This window comes from Pinus tabuliformis, chromosome 3_2, assembly GCF_031772625.1.
Source record: "Pinus tabuliformis cultivar Carrire ecotype Pingquan chromosome 3_2, CPIR1, whole genome shotgun sequence".
NCBI lineage: Eukaryota > Viridiplantae > Streptophyta > Pinopsida > Pinales > Pinaceae > Pinus > Pinus tabuliformis.
This window is the reverse complement of record NC_142302.1, coordinates 802,540,494-802,566,270: the sequence shown is the minus strand read 5'-3', so window position 1 is coordinate 802,566,270 and position 25,777 is coordinate 802,540,494.

Here is a 25,777-nt window from a genome sequence, read left to right as displayed (position 1 = left end):
AATGGCATGTTCATTATCTTAGTGTTGTATGTTGATGATATGCTTTTAACAAGCAAAAGCATTGAAGAAATCAACAGGTTAAAGACTCAGATGGCAAGGGCATTTGATATGAAAGATCTAGGAGCAACAAGACAGATTTTGGGCATGGAGATTTTCAGAGACAGGAGCAATGGTAAGCTGTGGCTATCAAAACATAAGTATATTGAGAAAATACTTTTGAGGTTTGGTATGAACAATGTGAAGCCTGTGTCAGTCCCTTTAGCTTCCCATTTTAAGCTTTCTTCCAGTTTATGTCCTAATACAGATGAAGAAAAGGAATATATGTCTCGAATTCCATATGCCAATGTAGTAGGATGTTTGATGTATGCGATGGTTTGTACTTGACCAGATATTTCACATGTAGTTGGGGTTGTCAGTAGGTATATGGCAAATCCGGGTAAATAACACTGGTCAACAGTGAAATGGGTGCTTCGGTATTTTAGAGGCACAAGTAGTTATTGTATCACTTACAATAAGAGTAGTGAATTTGTTTGCGGGTATGTTGATTCTGATTTTGCAGGTGATTTGGATAAGAGAAGGTCAACTTCAGGGTATGTCTTTACTCTTGCAGGTGGAGCTATTAGCTGGATGTCAAAGCTACAAAACATTGTTGCTTTATCCATTATTGAAGCAGAATACATTGCTGCTTCTCATGCTTGCAAAGAAGTGATTTGGCTGAAAGGTTTTCTTGGTGAGTTTGGTAGGTTGCAGGACAACATCAAGTTACTTTGTGATACCCAAAGTGCAATTCATTTGGCTAAGAATCCGGCCTATCATAGTAAATCAAAGCATATACCGATAAAGTACCATTTTGTAAGACAGGTTATCACTGAAAGGGGAGTCTCTCTTGAAAAGGTGCATACAAAGGAAAACTGTGCAGACATGTTCAGGAAACCAGTTTTGTTAGAGAAGCTGTGTTGGTGTTTGGCTTCTCTTGGCTTGCAGAAAAAATAAATAATAAAGAAACAGGGTATCAGGCTAATTGTTGTCAAGGTGGAGATTGTTGAGATGTTTGGTTTTAATAAATTAGGAAAAAATCTCAGTAGGTGACAACAATAAGATTGTGCTGCTATATTAGCTCTATTTTGATGGGAGAGAGTTAATGCATCCTATATTTGTTGTAAGAGGATTTATGAGTCAGTTAGATTCTCTTAGCTATAGAAAAGGTGTCCATACGAATTTGGATGGGTGTGAGAGTTTGAGAGGAAATTGATTCTTTTGTAATCTCTTGTTTTAATAATAAATATTTTCGATGCCTATGTTTGGTGCACGTAGCCTAGATTGGTTGGGTGAACCACGTTAAACCTTTGTGTCTTTTGTGTATGATTTTATTTGCTATTGTTGTCTTTTGTTTTAGCTGCGAACTGTTGGCTCTAACAAAAACTATGATATATGATCATTGAATAACAAATCGAAAGAATCACAAATTAGCAACAAATAAATGAGTAAGTTGAACTATGCATCTCCATATTCTATGAATCAAAAAACATTGCGTAAGAGAATTAAAAGGAAAAAATTTGTAGAAAAGCTAAGAAAACGCATATAGAAAGTTTGGTTATCGGAAAAAGAAACGAGTAAGCTAATTTGTCGATAGTGTAATTAAAAGGAAATCAAAGCAATCAATAGACACAAACACACAGACTCCATCGTCTTGAACCGATCAATCAGAAGGGTTAGAAGTTAAAAACTTTCCCTCATAAATAGTTCAACAATATTTCAATGAACTGCGATAATATATATCTATTTGAATCAACAAACAATGCATGTGTTAATTAAACAACAAGAAGTCGCAGGAAATCTAGGAAATATTGTATTGGAGGTCTAGTTATTGGAGAAAAATGAGTAAGTTGAGTAGCACATAAAACAACCCACCTCAAGACCTCGACCTTCTTTCAAGGGAATACATGATAATGAGATATTTTGAGCACTTATTAGGCATATCTGACAACTACTACTTGTCGTGAGGGAGGGCCAATACTAAGAAAGACCATATAAGTTGCCATCAATGGTGGTAATAATCAATGAACACAATTAGAACAACACATTTGGAATTTACAATTCCAGAGAATGATTTTATACATTGTGATGAAGCTTCTCAATTCTGCATCATCGATGATAGTGGCTTCTTCGGGAATCTATCCGAAGTCTCCAAAAGTTGTGAGAAAACCCTCCTACCTAACTTACTTAATGTGGAAGGTAGGTTTGTTGGAATTAATGTTTTTCCAACACTCCCCCTTAATTCCAACCACATGAAAAACCACAAAATACTTTAGAGCACAATACATAAGACACAAACATACTCTTAAATGACATGCCTGCTAGTCTAAGTCTCAATCAGGCTTACAACATCATCTAGATTTTCTACAACACATATAACTTACTTCTACAAAACTCATTTTTTTCCTTCCCAAGAGGCTTAGTGAATATGTCAACTACATTCTTATTTGTATTACAATATATTAAGTCAATTTCCTTTGATTGTACCTTTTCTCTTACAAAATGATATTGTGTGTCTATATGCTTTGATCTTGCATGCCATACAAGATTGTTTGCAAATTTGATGGTGCTTTGATTATCTCATTTGAAGACTGTAGGTTCTTGTTGACCTTCACCAACATATTCAAGTATTCTTCTAAGCCATATTGCTTCGCAGGTGGTACTGCATAATGCTTTACACTCTGCTTCAGTTGACGACAAGGAAATTGTTGGTTGTTTCTTACTTCTCCATGATATAGCTCCTGATCCTATATTGAACACGTATCCAATGGTGGATTTCCTGTCATATGGGTTTCCATCCCTCTCAGAATCGAAATGATGTGTCAATTTAACATTACAATCATTAGTATATTCAATACCAAAATTGATAGTTCCCTTTAATTATCGAGGGACCCTTTTTGAAGCTATCCAATGGCTTTCATGAGGCTTAGCCATGAATTGAATAAGTATGATTACTGCATAATCAATGTCTGCTCTAGTGGTAGTGAGATAATTCAGACTTCCCACTAATTGTTGATACAATGTTCCATTCACCTCTTTTGTTCCATCATTTCTTCTCAATTTGATATTTTGTCCCAATGGAGTACTCACTGGTTTACATCCATTCATATGAAATCTCTTTAATACCTCATTTGTATATTTACTTTGTGTGATTAAAGTCCTTCCATCGTCTTTCCATACTTCAAGACCTAGACAATAGTGCATCTTTCCACGATCCTTCATCTCAAATTCCATTGATAACTTCCATTTTATATCTTTAATCATTTTATTAGCACTCCCTGTTATTATTAGGTCATCAACATATATAGATATTAATACTATATCTCCATTTCTATTTGTCTTGATATACAAACTAAGATCATTTTTGCTTTTGTTAAATCCTTTTTGAAAGAAGAATTTATCTATTTTCTCATACCAAGATCTCGGTGCCTATTTTAGTCCATATAAGGCCTTTTTTAACTTGCATACAAGATGTTCTTGTCCCTTCTTTACAAATCCCTTTGGTTGAACAAGATAAATCTCCTCTTTTAAGTCACCATTTAGAAAAGCTAAATTCACATCTAATTGATGTAGCTTCCAATCATATGTAATTGCCAATGGTATCATTATTCTGCTTGTGTTCATTTTTGCAACCGAAGCAAAGGCATCTTCATAATCTATGGGCCTTTTGTGAATAACCTTTTGCAACCAATCTTGCCTTGTACTTGTCTATGTTACCATCTACATTAAATTTTTTCTTGTACAACGATTTTGATGCTATATGGACTTTATTTTTAGGTAATTATGTTTGTTCTCAAGTTTCTTTTTTCATTATGGAGTCATATTCTTCTTTCATATCTTTGACCCATTCTTTATGATTTTTAGCTTTTTCAAAATTTAAAGGTTCAAAAACAGTCATTACTTGAGACATTAAAGAATAATATGTACACCTGACAAGGGGTTTGAGTTTGACGTGTTGACCTTCTTAGACGTTCATTACACTGTGGAGTACCTTCTCCTCTTATTCTTCTTTTTGGAGTGCCTTCATCACTTCTTTGTGGACTTTGACTTCTTGAAATGTCTTCTGGAATGTCCTTACTTTCTTGAGCTTGAGATGATTCTAAAAATTCTTATTCTTTAAATTTGTCATAAGGAGGATGCCATACATTATGTTCATCTTTTATTTGTTTATTTGCATGCTCATGAAATATAACATCTCTACTTGCAAAGACGTTGCACGAGTACTTCGACCATACATTTAATATGTTTTTTTATTAGTATAATATCCAATAAAAATGCATTTGATATCTTTGGCATCTAATTTTCTCCTATCCTCTTTAGGAATATGAACATTGTTTTTATCAGTACAATATCCAATAAACATGCATTTGATAGCTTTGGCATCTAATTTTCTCCTATCCTCTTTAGGAATATGAACGAAGGCCTGGCATCCAAATATCCTCTTTTGTGCTCAAGATACTTTGTAGGGCTTCTAATTTTGAGATATACAACCGTATTAATGGCTTCATCCCAAAAACTATTAGAAAATCCTTTACTTTTTAACATACTATGAGCACATTCAACTAATGTTCTATTCTTTCTCTCAGCTACTCTATTTTGCCGAGGTGTGTGTGATACTATAAATTGTTGCATAATTCCATTTTGTTTGCAGTATTTGACAAAAAATCTTGAAGTGTACTCACCACTTTTATTTGGTCAAAGAAGTTTAATGCTCTTTCATATTTTCTTTTCAACCATACTCTTCAATTCTTTAAAGTATTCAAACATGTCACTTTTGTTTCTTAGAAAGTACACCCAGGTGTATCTAGTGCTATCATCAATAAACATAAGAAAGAAATATGCTCCACCAAGTGACTTAGTTTGCATTGGACCACATACATTGGTATGCACTAGTTCAAGTATTTCACATTTTCTTCTATTTTCATGCACATGAAATTCTTCCCGATGTTCTTTTCCTAGTGCACAACCTTCACATTCAAAGTGTTCACCCTTAATATTTGGAAGACCTTCTACCCTCAATTTCTTTTGTAGTAACATTAGGTCATTATGATTTAAGTGTCCATACCTTTGATACTAAAGCTCTATATTTGACATGCATGTTGATGCCAAAGCTTGATGCCCATTCTTCATTACACCCAACTTGTATAATCCTCCAAATTTCATTCCTTTTGCAACAACCTTGTAGTTTTTCTACACATCCTCTACCAAACAATGTGATTTCAAAAATTCAACTTTTAAATGTTGATCTGAAATAGTAGAGACTCAAATCAAGTTCTTCTTTAATCCTGGAACATACACCACATTTTGAATTTGTTTTTCTTGTCCATTAGGCATCATAACACTTATATCACCATATCCGTTAATTTCATGTGATCTATTATCTCCTAAATATATGTGTGCACCATTATTAACTTCATGATAAGTATCAAACCAATTTATTTTGCATGAAATGTGGATTGATGCACTAGAATCTAAAAACAAAGCATTAGCATCATCAGTTTCTGCTCATAAAGCAGCATTGGACATAAAAAAATTAAAATTTCTAAAGTCATGACTAATTGCTTCAACTCTATCAACATAATTTCCTAAATGCCTTCTTTGTATAAATTGATCAGACCTTCTTTTTATGCAATTATTAGCAAAATGACCAGGTTTTCCACAGTAATAGCACCTGTCATCTCTAATTGATTTGGAATTTGTCCTTGGTAAAGGTGTACCTTGAAATGATTTTACCTGTGGATTTTTTCCTTTATTTTTCTCCAATTTTTTGCCTTTGAAGGTTTGCTTCCCTATATCCATCAATGCTAAATCTGAATGAGGAGATTTATTTTTAAAACTTCTTCTCTTCTCTTCTTCCTGCATAAGTATACCTGCCAACTCATCAAATGTAGGAGCCTTATCTCTAGCTGAAAGACTAGTGATAAACATTTGATATTCATCAAGAATCCCATTTAATGTCACAACAACCAAGTATGTACTAGATATTGTTTCACTAATGTCACCTAATTTATCCTTTAGATCCTTAATTCTAGAAATAAAATTTCTGACACTTTCATTTTCTTCCATCTTAATTGAAAGAATATTACTCTTTAAATATAATATTCAATTTGCAGTCTTCATCTCATACAAATTTTTAAGAGTGTCCCATGACTCCTTGGATGTTTTTCACTCTCTAATGTGTGGAATAATGTTGTCCTTAACGGAAATTTGCAAAAGAACCTTCGCTTTGTTTCCTCGTTTCTCCCAATATTGAATTGCATCATCTGTGGCTTGAGGGGGCACTGCCTTGACTTCAACTCCATACACAATCATCCATATATTGTATCATTCCATCAAAGTCTGCAACTTAAACTTTCAGTTTGCATAATTTTCACCATATAACTTATTAGAACCCAATAGATAAGACTCCACTAATACATTAGCCATGATATTAATATTATGAATCTTCCAATCACTAAATAGCAACAACTTTAATGACTCCTTTATCACAAATAATAACACCTCAAGAACAAGTCAGAGAATTATATTAAGCTTCACAACTCAAAAATCATTAGACAAAAAAAAGTCTTATTTCACCACTCCACAACCATCATGGCTACATAACTCCTATTCTTTAAAATCTTCAAAATCCCAATTAAAAAACAACAACCACAAACTTATTTGACAACCACAATTTACATTTTACTTAGTTGGTAATTTCATAAATTTAGGAACCCATAAATATGTTGAGATTCATAAAAAAATATTTTGACAAATGACTCCAATTTGTAAAATATCCCACTTCCAAAATATCCCACTTTTAGAAAATCAAATCTTGAACTTAAAACCAAATAAAAACTTCATTTTCTTTTGTATTTTCAAAAATACCAAAATTATCGTAAGTATAACATAAGTTTTCGATTAAATATTGTGCATCCTATTTATAAAAAGATCTGGAGTGGCTTTAACCTTATGCACAACCTGTAATAGTGAAGGCTTCTTTAATCTTGCAAACTGAAACGGACTATGATAAACAAAAGTTGTTCAAGATTCAACACAGGCCTCCATTAGAATATTACTTTCTGAAGACTCAGTGGAACACAAACCACCCCCTCTAGCCAGTGTGCCCTCTTCTACTAGCACACAAGAAATTTTTCCTTCGAGCGCCACTTACAGTGAAAATCTCTCACACATGGTGATAAGCAATCTCTTCCTTCGGTGATTTCCCACACTATATACACACAAAGACTACATAGTTGTTTCTCCCACACTAGCTACACATAACACGCTCAACACTCAACCTCAGGCCAATATGCTCTCCACCAAATCTTAATGTGCTGCACACAGACACTCTACAACACACCCTTAATGATCTCAGATCACTCACAAAGAACAAAGACTCACACTCTTGAAGCTTAACCTTGCTTTGATACCAAATCAAAGAATGCAAATAGCGCAACATTGCCAGAGAATTATTTTACACATCGTGATGAATCTTCTCGATTGTAGATTGTCAGATGACAGTGGCCTCTTCAGGAAGTTATCTGAAGTCTCTCGAATCTGCTAGAAAACCCTCCTACCTAACTTAATTAATGTGGACAGTCTTAGTTGGAATTAATGTTTTCCAACAGCAGTCACATAAATGTTATTTGCAAAAGCATTTTCTATGAGTTGCCTAGATAGGGTAGTGGCTGTGAGAGAAGGCTTGTGGATCATTGTCATTTGTGGAGAAGAAATATTGAATCATGCAGATGTCCACACTTTTCAAATCTAAATTACTATCCTCATAATGGAGGAAACAACCATTTAGATGGATCTGACAACTAGAGTCCTTGAGACACACTTTTTTATTTGTTTCACTGCTTCCTTGATGCAGTGTGTGCACTCGTCTGGAGTTAAATAGTTCTAACATACTACAACACCAGAGGCATTTCTTTCAAGCGAAGTTGTGTAGCCATATGAGGAAACTTTTGAGGAGAGGGATTCTAAAACACTATCTCGACTTTTCCAAAATGTTGTAGCATTAACATCGACATAAATTTGGTTGCACCCTATCTAATATTATTATTCATACTAGGGATTGTTAGTTGCTATAGCTACTGAAATCAATAGATCCGTTGAAATAACCAAAAATAAAAAATTCATAACTACCGCCATGCCTTGAGAAAATTAACAATGCTTGGATTGAAACACAATGAGTGCATACATGTTAAATTGATAATACCTTGTCCATTGTATGCTGATTATGGATATCCTGTGAGCAGTGCTCGCAATATGTACACCATGTTTGAATCTGTTATGAGGTGCTCAGGTTGTCTCCTTTATCGGGAAAAAACTATTAGACAACAAAGGGAATGGTGAAGTTTACTAGGTGGCTTCCCACACAACACGATTCAATGTTCACCACATCTTTTCAAAGGCTAGGTAATGGGATGGTTTTTTTCCCAAGTGCCTGTAATGTGACCATTTGCAATAATTCAATATTTCATTATACTAGTACAACCACATTTACCAATGTGGTTGATATACACCGATAGGCTTATATGAAGCATATATACAACCACATTTTCCAATGTGGTTGATATATGCCGATAGGCTTATATCAACCACATTAATAATTATTATGTGATTATTAATAACTATATAAATAATAACAACTATATTCTTATATATTTATATATATTATTATATTAATAATATTAACTCATAATATTATAATAATAATATTAGATTATCATTATATTATTATAATAGGACAATATAATAATAATAATAATAATAATAATAATAATAATAACAACAACTATGGTCGAATAACAATTAGAATTGTGATAAAAAAATTATTATGTATATTGTTTTAAAGATTAACTACTTATGATTATTAATAACTATAAAAATAATAACAACCATTTTCTTATATATATATATATATGATTATTATATTAATAATATAATAATAATAATCATTAATAATAATAACCAATAATATTATATTATCATTATCTTATTATAATAATATAATTATAGAACAATATAATAATATAATTGTTAAGGAATTTAGACTTCTGTGATCCATAACATTGTTTAGATAATCTTCGGCAAAATCACATAACCAATCTTTTCGACAAAAGATTGGTTATGTGATTTTGCCGAAGATTATCTAAACAATATAATTGTTATTATATAATAATAATAATAATAATTATTATTATTATTATATTGTATTATTATTATTATTATTATAATATTAACGTATAATAACAACCATGATCTAATTATTAATAATAATTAGAATTATAATAAGGGAATTATTATGTGTATTATTTTTAAAGACTAACTATTTAGGATTATTATAATAATAATATTAACTCATAATAATATTAGTAATATTAATTAAGAATAATAATAACAGATAATAATATTATAATAATAATATTGTGTCATTTTAATAATATAATAATTATTATATTAATCATAATAGTTATTATTATTATTATTATTATTATTATTATTATTATTATTATAATAGTAACAATTATATTATATGTATTAATATTAGAATAATATAATATATATGTTATTATTATAATAATAATATTATATTATTATAAACTTGAGGGATAAAAACCATAAGATAAATATTAAAAATACTAAAATAAACATGGTTGAACTAATAAAGCCTAAGAATTAATATTTTAAACTCAAGGGATAATAAACCAAAGAGATTATTAATATTATACACCCAAGGAACTAATAAATCCAACCGTTTAATATTATAAACCCAAGGAATTAGTGAACCCAAGGGATAAATATTAAAAACCTGAGGGATCAAGGAGTGGAAGGGATCGAAATTACAAACACAAGAGATTAATAAAGGTGACCATGATTGATATTATAAATGCAAGTTAATAATAAACCCCAAGGGATTAATACTAAACCTCCAAGGGAATATGAACCCAAGGCAATAATATTAAGCCCTAGAGACTAATATTATAAACACAACATTGGTAAACCCTAATATGAATATTAGAAACACTAAAACAAACATGGTTTATTTTCATGGTGAGACAATCCTTGTCACAATGTGACATTCAACCATGGCTGACCATGGTTGGCTATGATTTACAATGGTTGACCATGATTGATATTATAAACCTAAGGGAATAATAAACCCAACGGATTGATATTATAAACCTAAAGGAATAATAAACCCAAGGGATTGTGAACTCAAGGGAATAATAGTAAACACAAGGGACTAATATTATAAACCTAATGTATATAAACCCTAAGATAAATATTATAAACACTAAAATAAACATGATTAACCATCTTTTATTTTCATATTGAGACAATCCTTATCACCCAAGAGATTGATATTATAAACCCAAAGGAACAATAAACCCAAGGTATTAATACTAAAACCCCAAGGGATTATGAACCTAAGGGAATAATATTAAACCCAATGGGTTAGTATTATAAACCCAAGGTATGTAAATCCTAAGTGGAGACAACTTGTTTCATAATGTGAGATCAGACCACGATTGACCACAGTTGACATGGTTGGTTATGGTTGACCATGATTGATATTATAAACCCAAGTTAATAATAAACCCAAGGGATTGATATTATGAACCCAAGGGAAACATAAACTCAAGGGATTAATACTAAAACCCAAGGGATTATGAACCCAAAGGAATAATATTCAACCCAAGGAACTAATATTCAAAACCCAACATTGGTAAAACCCAAATATAAATATTACAAATACTAAAATAAACATGGTTTATTTTCGCGGTGAGACAATCTTTGTCACAATGTGACATTCAACCATGGTTGACTATGGTTGATAATGGTTGACCATCATTGATATTATAAACCTAAGGGAATAATAAACCCAAGGGATTCATATTATAAACCCAAAGGAATAATAAAACCAAGGGATTAATACTAAAACCCCAAGGGATTATGAACCCAATTGAATAATAGTAAACCCAAGGGACTCACATTATAAACCCAACACTAGTAAACCCAAATATAAATACTACAAACATTAAAATAAACATGGTTTATTTTCATGGTGAGACAATCCTTGTCACAATGTGACATTCAAACATGGTTGACCATGTTTAGCTATGATTGAAAATGGTTGACCATCATTGATATTATAAACCTAAGCGAATAATAAACCCAAGGGATTGATATTATAAACCCAAAGGAAAAATAAACCCAATGGATTAATACTAAAATCCAAGGGGTTATGAACCAAGGGAATAATATTAAACCTAAGGGACTAATATTATAAACCCAGCATTGGGAAACCCAAATATAAATATTACAAACACTGAAATAAACTTGGTTTATTTTCATGGTGAGACAATCCTTGTGAGAATGTGACATTCAACCATTGTTAACCATGTTTGGCTATGATTGACAATGGTTGAACATGATTGATATTATAAACCTAAGGGAATAATAAACCCAAGAGATTGATATCAAAATGCCAAGGGATTAATACACATTGTGAGACAATCTTTCTCACAATGCAACATTGGACCTTCGTTGACGAAGATTTATTTTCATATTGAAATAATATTTTTCATAATATGACATTGGACCATGGTTGACCATGATTGACCATGGTTGATGATGGTTGACAATGGTTGTCCATGGTAGATTTTCATATTGAGACAACCTTCATCAGAATGCAACATTGGACCATAGTTGACCATGATTATAAACCCAAGGGATTTATATTAAACCAATTGATTAATATTATAAACCTTCTGAATAATATTATACCCTAGGAATATGAACCCTTATATTAATAAACCCAAGGGATCAATATTATAAACTGAAGGGAATGATAACCCTAAGAGATTAATACTAAAAACCCAAAGGATTATAAACTCAAGGGAATAATATTAAACCCAAGGGATTAATATTATAAACCCAAGGTATATAAACCCTAAGATAAATATTATAAACCCAAAAATAAACATGGTTGACCCTCATTTACCATGGTTGATTTCATACTGACACAATCATTATAACAATGCAATGTTGGACCATGGTTGACCATGATAATAAACCCAAGGAATTTATATTCAAACCAAGGATTAATATTATAAACCCTATGAATAATATTATACCCTAGGAATATGAACCCCTCGATTAATAAACCCAAGGGATTGATATTATAAACCCAAAGGATTATAATAAACCCAAGGGGTTACTACTAAAACCCCAAGGGATTTCAAACCCAAGGGAATAATATTAAACCCAAGGGATTATAATACACCCAAGGGGTTAATACTAAAACCCCAAGGGATTACAAACCCAAGGGAATAATATTAAACCCAAGGGATTAATATTATAAACCCAAGGTATATAAACCCTAAGATAAATATTATAAAATCTAAAATAAAGACGGTTGACCATGGTTTACCATGGTTGATTTTCATGTTGAGACAATCTTTGTGACAATGCGACGTTGGACCATGGTTGACCATGGTTGATTTTGATATTGAGACAATCTTTTTCATAATGTGGCATTGGACCATGGTTAACCATGGTCGACCATAAGTGTAAACCCAATGTATTTATATTAATATACATAGGGTTTATAGTATTAATCCCTTGGTTTGATTCTTCATTTGGGTATATAATATCAATGAGTTTAATATTAATATACCTAATGGATTGATATTATAAACCCAAAAGAAATAAACCCAAGGGATTAATACTAAAACTCTAGGGAGTATAAACCCAAGGGAATAATATTTAACCCAAGGGATTACTACACATTGTGAAACAATATTTGTCCCAATGCAACATTTGACCTTGGTTGACCAAGATCAATTTTCATATTGAAATAATCTTTGTCACAATATGATGTTGGACCATGGTTGACCATTATTGACCATGGTTGATGATGGTTGTCCATGGTAGACTTTCATATTGAGACAACCTTTGTCACAATGCGACGTTGGACCATAGTTGACCATGATTATAAACCCAAGGTATTTATATTAAACCAATTGATTAATATTATAAACCCTCTGAATAATATTATGCCCTAGGAATATGAACCCTTAGATTAATAAACCCAAGGGATCAATATTATAAACCCAAGGGAATGATAACCCCAAGAGATTAATACTAAAAACTCAAAGGATTATAAACCCAAGGGAATAATATTAAACCCAAGGGATTAATATTATATACCCAAGATATATAAACCCTAAGATAAATATTATAAACCCTAAAATAAACATGGTTGACCCTCGTTTACCCTAGTTTATTTTCATACTGACAAAATCTTTGTAACATTGCAATGTTGGACCATGGTTGACCATGCTTGTCACAATGTGATATTGGACCATGAGACAATCTGTGACACAATGTGACCATGGTTATTAACCATGGTTGACCATGATAATAAACCGAAGGAATTTCTATTCAACCCAAGGATTAATATTATAAACCCTATGAATAATATTATACACTAGGAATATGAACCCTTTGATTAATAAACCCAATGGATTGATATTATAAACCCAAGGAATTATAATAAACCCAAGGGGTTAATACTAAAACCCCAAGGGATTGCAAACCCAAGGGAATAATATTAAACCCAAGGGATTAATATTATAAAACCAAGGTATATAAACCCTAAGATAAATATTATAAACTCTAAATAAACACGGTTGACCATGGTTTACCATGGTTGATTTTCATGTTGAGACAATCTTTGTCGCAATACGATGTTGGGCCATGGTCGACCATGGTTGATTTTCATATTGAGACAATCTTTGTCATAATGTGACATTAGACAATGGTTGACCATGACTCACCATGGTTGACAATGCTTGACCATGGTTCATTTTCATAGTGAGACAATATTTGTCACAATGCAATATTGGACCATAGTTGACCATGATTGATTTTCATATCGAGACAATCTTTGTCACAATGTGACATTGGATCATGACTGATTTTCATATTGAGAAAATCTTTGTCACAATGTGTCGTTAAACCATGGTTAGTCATGATTATAAACCCAAGAGATTAATATTGAACCCAAGGATTAATATTATAAACCCTATAAATAATATTATACCCTCAGAATATGAACCCTTATATTAATAAACCCAAGGGATTAATACTAAAAACCCAAGGGAATAATATTAAACCCAAGGGATTTATATGAAACCCAAGCATCAATATTATAAACCCTATGAATAATATTATACCCTACGAATATGAACCCTTAGATTAATAAACCCAAGGGATTAATATTAAACTCAAGAATGCGATGTTGGACCATGGCTTATTTTCATATTGAGAAAATTCTTTGTCACAATGTGACGTTGGACCATGGTTGACTATGATTATAAACCCAAGGGATTTATATTGAACCCAAAGATTAATATTATAAACCCCATGAATAATTATACCCTAGGAATATGAACCCTTACATTAATAAATGCAAGGGATTGATATTATATACCGAATGGATTAATACTAAAAACCCAAGAGATTATAAAAACTCACAGATCGATATTAATGAATGCTTAGATTAATAAACCCAAGGGATCGATATTATAAATCTAGACTAGGTAATAATAAAACCAAGGGATTAATACTAAAAACTGAAGGGATTATAAGCCCAAGGGAACAATATTAAAACCTACCAATTAATATTATAAACCCTAAGATAAATATTATAAATCCTAAAATAAACACGAGATTATGATCAAATTCGGGAGACCGCATTCATATTTCACATATCTCAAAAGGTTAGATGAAATTGCACAATCAAATTTGGGAGGCTTTTATCAAATTAATTATACGAAAAGATAGTTGCATACTAATAGTATGATTTTGCAAATTGCATAATGAAATTTGTTGGAGATGACCAAATTTACAAGATAAGACTGTGATCAAATTTCTCAAATCAAAATCAACAAAGCCTCATCAATTTTGCAACCCATGGTATGGAATTGCCAAACCACTTAGAGACACTTAGACACTTATCTGTGCTATTGTTCTTTCATAAGAGTTTGAAGTGGGTTTGTCTATCGAGCATGTAATGCTCCCACTTCATCTCTACCACTACCTATCTGAGTGTAAAGCGAAGAGATGAGAGATTTCTCTCAAAACTTCACCTCTTCATTACTCAATTATTATAGTTAACTTAATCAAATTAATCAAAATTAAATAATATATGCAAAGAAATGTAAATATATTCTCACCAATTTAAAATTATTTAATTATAGCATTTTATTGAATATTTCAATATCTTAAACTCTAACCACACAATTTAAAATCAAGGCTCTATTCTCTAATAGTCCATCCATTTCTAGTATATATAAACTCCACTCTTAATAATATTTTAAAAGACACTATTCTCTAACACCCCATTTCTAATATAAAAATCAACAAAGCCTCATTAATTTTCCAGCCCATGGTATGGAGTTGCCCAACCACTTAGAGACACTTAGACACTTATCTGTGCTACTGTTCTTTGATAAGAGTTTGAAGTGGGTTTGTCTATCCAGCATGTAATGCTCCCACTTCATCTCTACCACTACCTATCTGAGTGTAAAGCGAAAAGGTGAGAGATTTCTCTCAAAACTTCACCTCTTCATTACTCAATTATTATAGTTAACTTTATCAAATTAATCAAAAATAAAAATAATATATGCAAATAAATGTAAATATATTCTCACCAATTTAAAATTATGTAGATATAACATTTTATTAAATATTTCAATATCTTAAATTCTAACCACACAATTTAAAATCAAGACTCTATTCTCTAATAGTCCATCTATTTCTAGTATATATAAACTCCACTCTTAAAAATATTTTAAAAGACACTATTCTCTAATCCTCTATTTCTAATATATAAACCCCGCTATAAATAATATTTGTGAGCATGGTAGATAGATGGCATAATGAAATTTATAAATCTTATAAATAAAAACATCTATCATTTCAATTATGAACATTAGCTTTACAATTACAACAATTAATTATAAACTATAAATTAATTAATTTGTTTAATTAATTTTATATTTTTTAACTTTAAATTATACAAGGTTCTGCGCGAAGTTACTCATATAGATATCATAACATTCATTTATGCTTGCGAGATGATCATTTCAATTATTAACATTATCTTTACAATTATAGCAATTAATTATAAATTATAAATTAATTAATTTGTTTAATTTATTTTATATCTTTTAACTTTAAATTGTACATGGTTTCCCTGTAAGTTACTCATATAGATATCATAACATTTATTTATGCTTGTGATATCATCACCTATGATAAGTTGCAATGATTCTTTCTAGTTATTGGTGACCACCATTATTCCTGTTAGCCACATCAAATCACCAGAGGGAAGCACCACTTAATGTAAGTGCCATTTGTGTATTTTACTCGTTTCGAGTGTGCAGTTATAATAATACAAAAATGGTGAAGGTATTAGAGTCCTCACAAAAATATTTACAAACAATTTAACAATCTTAAAACCATTAATTGTATTTAATATCAATTAGAAAAGATAATTAAAATCAATTTTAACATTAATAAAATATAATTTGGAAATATATTTAATTATGATTAATTATAGTCGATTATCATTTATTAATTTTCTACATTTAATAGATTTTCAACAAACACAACTATGTAATTGATATCAATATCATTTTCGTATACAAAATAAAATTGAAAACTGACATCTCCAATTCTCTCAAACACGTTTACTAATATATATAGTTTAAGATACATTGTCCCTATCGTGGGTGCATATGATATTATTTTTTATATATTTATGTATATCAACGATAAATATATATATTAACGATGCAATTTACGATATAGTGTAGCAAATCAACACGTTTACTAAAATATATATATAGTTTAAGATATATATATATATAGGGTAGCCACCTTGATTTGCGTAAATAATTGAGATGAAATTAAAGCATGGATGAATCAGTCTAAATATTATATATACCAGTATAGATTGCCAGAGAAAGAAAGCACATCAAAATTCATATTGCACCCACACGGATACATCGAGAGCGTGGGCGAACTGATACCAGAAGGTCGTGCTTCATGGTAAGTAGAAAACCGAACTTGGGAATAATGGGGTGCCTGTCCACCACTCTCACCGGGTGTATGTCCACCACTGTCACCTCTTAACGGTAGGAACCGAAGTTGTTGCCAACTTTAGCTGCCAAAACGCCAATTCCTTCCCGGCACACTTTCGCGTCTTGCCATTGAAAATCGGGTACCTGAACAATGATTTTCCCTTCACAGCCTTCCTGTCACGCCCCTACACTTGCGGTGATCTTTCAACCGCTTATAGCGAGGTGCGGCACCACCAAACGTTTTCTTTTCACCAATACTCACATTCGTCGACTACGCCTAATTCACTTGTCCTTACTTAGTTTGTTTTTCGCAACCAAGTAAAATGCATTTATCCTTTATACTTAATGAAGCCCATACTCATTCATTATCCATATGAAATTAACCAAGAACATCAACAATTGCAAACATGTATAAAGGGAGGGGCAACTCCCGAACAGTCTGCCCAACAATATATTATAACAGTTTCTTCAATAGTACATCATCAAGTATACTTGGCAAAACTCCAAGTCTATACTTAGAATAATTTTACAATCAAGGCATAGAACAGCCTTTTACAACATCAATGCCAACCTACACGGTAGGAGGGTGCTCACCCGAGACACCTAAGACTCCCCCTTAGATTCTGCACGATTCCACACTCAAACCGCACTCTGAACGACCTACGAATGACCTCCGGTAAATCTGCGCACTTACACCTTGGAGCGCATGAGTTATGCGCACTCCAACCTTTTCTGCGCCCTTTTTACCCCTTGTCCAATGCATAGAAGAGATGCCAAGTTCATTGGTTCCAAATGAGCTCAAGGCTCTCCTTACTTATACATAACTCTGCGTGAGTTTTGGAGGGGTGTCTAGCCTCATGGCCGACCCCATAGTCCATCGCCACACGCCCACAAGTATCCTTTTACAAGTCGGCCTTGCTCCATTATTCATCGCATATAAGTGGGGGTTCAACACTTAGTCATTTTAAGCGTTTTCCCCTTATCGTCGCATTTGTCGTGCATACTTTCGTCGCATTGCCATGTGTGCTCACCCGCCCGTGTGCGCTCACCCGCCCGTCGTGCCGACCCGCCCGCCGTGCAGACCCGCCCGCCTGTCGTGCAGACCCGCCCGCCGGTCATGCAACCCGCGTTCGCTCGTGCGCCCGCGCCCGTGCACGGTGACTTCGCCCGGCGCCCGAACGCGCCCGTAGCCAAGGACCTTACATCCTCCTCCACCTGAAATCGTTGTCGTCCTCGACAACATACCATCTCGGTAGCCATCCACCAAGACCATCATCAACCATGATGTCGACTCCTCCACATAAGTTAAACATCCCTGCAACATATGTAGAACCACTGTTTCCACCATGTCTCACCTAACTGCCATCAAGATAACCATACCAAGGTATACACCTCTATGGTATGTCCTCCATCAGATATTATCTCGATCCATATGTCATCATGTGAACCTCTGTCATGATACTCCAACAAACGCCAACACATCTCTGCACACTTCGCGACCCCATGTCTGAACTAGTTGGGTAGCTAATCCAACTGTCACGCTCAAATCATGAGAGTGAACATCCTCATGCCATCATCTGTTGTTCCTCAAACATCTGCCACATCCTTGACTCATCAAGAATCTATCTCCATAATCCATGCTCAGGTCCATGGAAACTCCATCCATCTGCAACATGTCATGATGCTTGATGCCAAGCCATCCCTGCACCATCAATCATACCTGCTCCATATGTCTAAGGGACTCACTGCCATGAGCAGCTAACAATGAGCCCCATCTTCTTCATCCATCTAAGAAGATGTAGAGGGAGTAGAGCCTGAAGGCTCTCCCTCACTAATCAACTCAATCCATCTATCAGGATCCTCAATCTCCATCCTTTGTAGATAAGCAACCCGGTCTTCCTTCTGGACATCCGGCCTCACATATACCTCATCATCATCATCATCATCCTCCACCAACTCTAGCCTTCTTGTCAAATCCAAGATGCTATCTGAAAGTGATCTAATGACCAATGACTGCTCCACAAGCTTTGCCTCAATAGTGGACAACCGCTTGTTCACCTTCTCCTTATCCTCCATTTGCATCACTCCTAATTTACAATCAGGCCTTGTCACACCAATGGTTGGAACACCAATGGGTACATCTTCCCTTCCATCATAAATGTAGAGCTTCCTCAAATGTGGTACAACCATAGCCTCAAATTGTTTCATGAATTCCATCCCCAATACAGCCTCATAGTCATCAATCCGCACTATAGTGAAGTCCACCTTCCTGGTCCATTCACCAAGTGTAGTGTCCACCCTCTCAGCTATACCAATAATCTCCATAGGAGGAGAATTTACTGTCTTCATTTGTGCCTTTGCCGGTACAAACTTCAGCCCAATTCTTCTCGCAGTATCTTCACTCATGAAGTTGTGAGAAGCCCCACTATCCACCATAGTGAGTATATCAGCACCTCCAACCTTCATCTGAACATACTCCAATCTGTTCCTCTCAGGATCCCTCCTAGAGACCACCTCCGTAGTAGCAGAAGCACCAAGTATCTGCATCATCCCCACAGAAGCACCTTCATTCCTCGCATCAGATTGTGCAATAGCAGCCACCTTTGGTTTAGAAGGACAATTCTTCACCGTATGTGGTCCAGCACATATCCAACACTTCAAGGCTTTCTTCGTCTTCGAACTATCATCTGATTTCGAAGCATCTTCCTTCTTCTTATCTTTCGGTTTCTCGGACTTCTTCTTCTTATCATCAGAAGTTTCATCAAAATGCTCCACCAACCTGTTAACATCAGCAAAAGCTTCTTCAAGTGTCCTAATCTTCTGCCTCTTCACCTCATTGCGTGCCCAAGGCTTCAACCCAATAATGAAGTTGAACACCGTGTCCCTCTCCGCCATGTCAAGAAGTTCCAGAGCTGCACTTGCAAACTCTCGCTGATATGCTTGTAGGCTTCCGGTCTGCTTTATGTACTTAATCTTCGTCCTTACTTCCCATGTTTCATCCTGAGGACTAAAATGAGTCTGCAAAGCCTTCTTCATGTCATCCCACGAAGTAATGTCATCAGCACTACCATTGGCAATCTGATCTAACCTCCTTCGCCACCACATCTTAGCATCCTTTGTTAAGAATTGAGTAGCTACCTTGACCTTTGTCTCATCATCAGATAGACCCAATCGTTCCAAGTATTGCTCCATGTCCCATAGAAAGTTGCCAAGAGTCTTTGCATTCCTTGTGCCATCATAAGATTCCGGTTCCTTGACCTTTACATGAGGTACTCCTCCACCTGAGTTATGCCTCACTGCCTTCTTCAACACTGCTATCTCATCCTTGGCTTCGTCAAGAGTTTTCCTCAAGTTCATGATCTCTGCAAGACCCTGATCCCTTGCTTCTTCAACCTCCTTGACCCTTACTTCAAGTTGTGTACACATAAGATCAGTGTACTCATACTGTGTTCGGAGTTCATCATGTTGTGTTCGGAGTTCTTCGAGCTCTTCCTTTGTCTTCAAGTTGATCTCTTGCTCTTTAGCAAGCAAGTCCATCTTCTTATCCCAAGAAGTCTCCATAGCCTCCATCTTTTCCAACACCTTTTCAATGAACCCAATAGTAGTATCCTTCATAACGTGACTAGACCCAGCCTGAGATTCAGTTGCCATCTCTAACAACTTCTTCCTCTTTTGCAATCTAGTTTCGACCATCCAACAGCTTCACCAAGTCACCTGCAATTAGAACCAACCCTTGTTCCACTTGTGTGAAACGGTTTCCTTCACCTGCAAGCACCTGTCATGAGCAACCCTGCTCAACAGCTTCAAACCTTCACGAGCAACCCTTGCTCTGATACCACCTGCCACGAAGTGCAGGTGTGTATCAACTTCAACGCTTCAACACCAGCACCAGCTCCCCGGCACTAGCTCTGATACCACCTGTCACGCCCCTACACCTGCGGTGATCTTCCAACCGCTTATAGCGAGGTGCGGCACCACCGAACGCTTTCTTTTCACCAATACTCACCTTCGTGGACTACGCCTAATTCACTTGTCCTTACTTAGTTTGTTTTTCGCAACCAAGTAAAATGCATTTATCCTTTATACTTAATGAAGCCCATACTCATTCATTATCCATATGCAATTAACCAAGAACATCAACAATTGCAAACAAGTATAAAGGGAGGGGCAACTCCCGAACAGTCTGCCCAACAATATATTATAACAGTTTCTTCAATAGTACATCATCAAGTATACTTGGCAAAACTCCAAGTCTATACTTAGAATAATTTTACAATCAAGGCATAGAACAACCTTTTACAACATCAATGCCAACCTACACGGTAGGAGGGTGCTCACCCGAGACACCTAAGACTCCCCCTTAGATTCTGCATGATTCCACACTCAAACCGCACTCTGAACGACCTACGAATGACCTCCGGTAAATCTGCGCACTTACACCTTGGAGCGCATGAGTTATGCGCACTCCAACCTTTTCTGCGCCCTTTTTACCCCTTGTCCAATGCGTAGAAGAGATGCCAAGTTCGTTGGTTCCAAATGAGCTCAAGGCTCTCCTTACTTATACATAACTCTGCGTGAGTTTAGGAGGGGTGTCCAGCCCCATGGCTGACCCCATAGTTCATTGCCACACGCCCACAAGTAATCCTTTTACAAGTAGGCCTTGCTCCATTATTCATTGCATATAAGTGGGGGTTCAACACTTAGTCATTTTAAGTGTTTTCCCTTATCGTCGCATCTCCGTGTGTGCTCACCCGCCCATGTGCGCTCACCCGCCCGTCGTGCAGACCCGCCCGCCTGTCGTGCAGACCCACCCGCCGGTCATGCAACCCGCGTCCGCTCGTGAACCCGCGCCCGCCCGTGCGCCCGCGCCTGTGCACGGTGACTTCGCTCGGTGCTCGAACGCACTCGTAGCCAAGGACCTTACACTTCCCATCCTTGATCCACCTCTCTAGTTTGAATCCCCCCCAATCCTCTCCCCACACAATGTTTAATCGCACCCAGACTAAAGGAAATATATGACGATGGACCTCCGCAGCACGTTTTCCTCCGTCGACTCCACCAGATCGACCAGATTAGATGGATAAATCTGGAGAGACTCACTCAGCACTGCCTGCAGATACTTCATTTCTTTTATCTCTTCAAGTGAGAAAGGTGAGGAATTGTTTCGTTCACTTCAGCCTTTGATTTAAGATACTCTGTATCTCTTGTACAATCTTTTCTTCAACCTAGAATGCTGAAAACACTAAAAGTTGTCAAGAGGGTCGTAGAAGCCACTGTGGTTGTTTATAAACAAATAAATCCTAACTTTAGTTCAGCAGAAAACATAGTGAGATATTGATATTCATGTAAATGAAATAAGAAGCATATCCACCTGAGTTTTGATTTTTTTTGGCCAGCATTGAACTGATTCAAATAATTTTGTTGAACCATTAGGTTTTCAGGTAAAACGATTATTTTCATCCGGATCTGTCACGATGTGAAAGAAAACAGTTAGTGTTTTGAATTTTTTTTTGCCAACATTGAACTGATTCAAGTAATTTCATTGAACCATTAGGTTTTCAGGTAAAACAATTATTTGCATCCGGATCTGTCATGATGTGAAAGAAAACAGTTAGCATTACAGGTTTTTAGCAAAATGATAAAGGAAATGATCTTGTAATATAAAATAAGCCACTTTTTAATCTTGAGCAGCACTTACAAAGTTATAATTTACTGATTTTCTTGCATAGGTTCCATATATCCAGTGAGGCGAGGATCAATAGATTTGATGATGCAGGATTCAACGATCCATGAGATGTCATATACAACCACAAACAGAATAAATTGTTGAATTAGTAATGCAACCACCTTCAAATCGCTTGAGAATTAGTAACGCATAGGCAACCACTCACGTAATCCTTATAGGTGTCAGAAAACACTTGGCAAATGGTCGAACACGGGGATGTTTGAGATTGTAAAAAGGTACGGTTGGACATGGGTACGTTTGAAACCAAAATGTTAAAAGGTATGGTTGAACACAGGTACGTTTAAACCATCCACGTAGGGTAATCGTTAAATTAATGGAAAAAACACTTGGCAAACAGTTGAATAAGCATACGTTTCAGAATATGAAAGAGGTATAAGATGCACATTTCAACTTTTAATCGTTTCACAAGATTGAGGAAAATCGTCAGTCGGTTGTTCTTTTTTGATCCATGTCTCTTAGGTTAATGTAATGAAATGAAATGATCATACATGTTTCGTTATTTATTTATTTATTTTCTTGAATTTTATTTGTTTTCATCTTTATACGTGTTCATAAATAATAAGCACAGTGAATTTCTAATCTTGATTTGGTAAAAAAATATTTTAAACAATATTTAAAAATTTGATTTAGCTATGCAAGGGTCTTATCACTTTCAATTTTATTCATTGATGGAATAGCAATGATGAAAATATACTGGTATCATTCAATTTAAACCATCAAATGAAATAGATTAATTAAGAAAATAATTAAAGTCCCCAATTCCAATAGAAAGAAACATATTGGCGTCAATATTAAGGATACATGATGCATCATGTATGTTGCCTAAGGTTACTCAGGGACTTTAATTCTTTAAGAAATAGAAACGGAAGTCAATAAAAGTAAGAGGCAAACATTGCGAGAGATTGGAAGGGTTGTCGAAGGCCGGCTGGGTGCGCACGTTGAAGCCTCCAAAACGTAGATTGTTTAAACTACTCCCTTTGTTATCACTCAAAATAGGGGGACTAGTCTTTGGACAAGCATATACAACAACAATAGACGGTCAGACGGTCAAAATAGGCAACTAGTCCTTGGGCAACAATAGACATCTCTACCCCCCACATGATGACCTTTAAAATTGAAAGTCTAGAAAGAATTTGACTTACATTTTTTTATTGACCATCAAACAAAGCTGAAAGCAACTGGCCAACAATCAGATCCTACCGATTGTGATGTTCAATGTCTGACACCTCACGTGTTCAATGTCTAACACCGCCAACTTTTCCTACCAATTGTGGTGTTCAATGTCTAACAACTCTGGTATTCTTATACACATAGACTATAATCTAACTCGCTGACTGGCTCCTCTCATTTTTTATAATCAAATTACATTTTTCTAATTAGTTTTTTAATTAAACTATAATTTAAAATAACTATTTCAATTATATTTTAATCTAGTCTAAATATTTTTTTAAAATTAAAAAATATTTTTAAAATTAAATTTTATTCTGGTTTTTATTTAAGTTATATAAGAATTTTCAAACATTTAAAAATTATTTTACCAAATTATTTAATTAATTTTATTTAAAATTTGATAACATTTCTTTATAAAAATTATATAATTAAATTCTCACTCCAAGGAACTTTTCTATGAATGATTTTCAAAGCTTAGCTTTGGAGTCCCACTGCGAACACATATTTCTGAATGCTCATTTCTCACTGATTTTTGAGAATAATTTTATTTAAAATTTGATAACATTTCTTTATAAAAATTATATAATTAAATTCTCACTCCAAGAAACTTCTCTATGAATGATTTTCAAAGCTTTGGACTCCCACTGCGAACACATATTTCCGAATGCTCATTTCTCACTGATTTTTGAGAACAAAACAATACGGCCTGATAGCACTATATCTGCGTTTTACTCTACCATTTTTAAAAGTTTGTCCTGGTAAATATGGTTGAAATTAAAATGCCTTACAGTTAAAAAAAGATATGATTTCATCTTTAAATTTGTCCCTTTATATAAGGGTGAAACTCATTACACTCACGACTAGGAATGAATTGGTTGACAAAAGGAGACCCTATAAGCTGCTATCACATAGCCGGGATATGGAGGATTTCGCTAAAGAAATCATGGATCCAAATACAACATTTAAGGAAAGCAAGGAAAATGCCATGAAGAAGAAACAAAATCGCAGTAAGAAAAAACCCATTGAAGCATGCACGAACATTCAAAATATTACACTGGGTGTTGATGTCTACTGGGATGGACAGTGTTATCAGATTGAAAAACCGGGTCCTAGATGGCAAATGGAAGTTTGTAAAATTCAAAAAAGCACAGGTTAAATCTTGGATTGAGAATAATTGGAGGTCGTTAATTGGGCATTGAACTCAAGTAAGTGTGTTGGTTGTTGGGGAATTTTTTTGATAAAATCCCAAAAACACATATAAAACTGAAACTCAACACACAGAGACAATACTCTGTTTCTTTTACTCCAGGATCTTTTTGTGCACAGGGACGCTTAAAAAAAATTGACTGAAGAACAGAGTATTACACCACCACAAAAGATTTCTATTCATTAAAACAAAATGTCTGATACAAACTTCATCCTCTTTGCTGAGAGGGATTTACCCAAAAAAAACATTCAACAGAACTCTGTCTCCACCTGAAAATTTACTGTGCTGGGTTTACTGCTGTAAAACCCTTTTTACATTACTGCTGTAAAAAAAATTTTTGAACACACAGTAAAAATTTCATTACATTCACTTATAAAAAAAAACTCACACCATACGCTCTTTACTTCATACACTGGTCACATTAAAACCTTACTAAAAACTTATGCGCTCCTCCCACTGTCTTTATGCACTGCT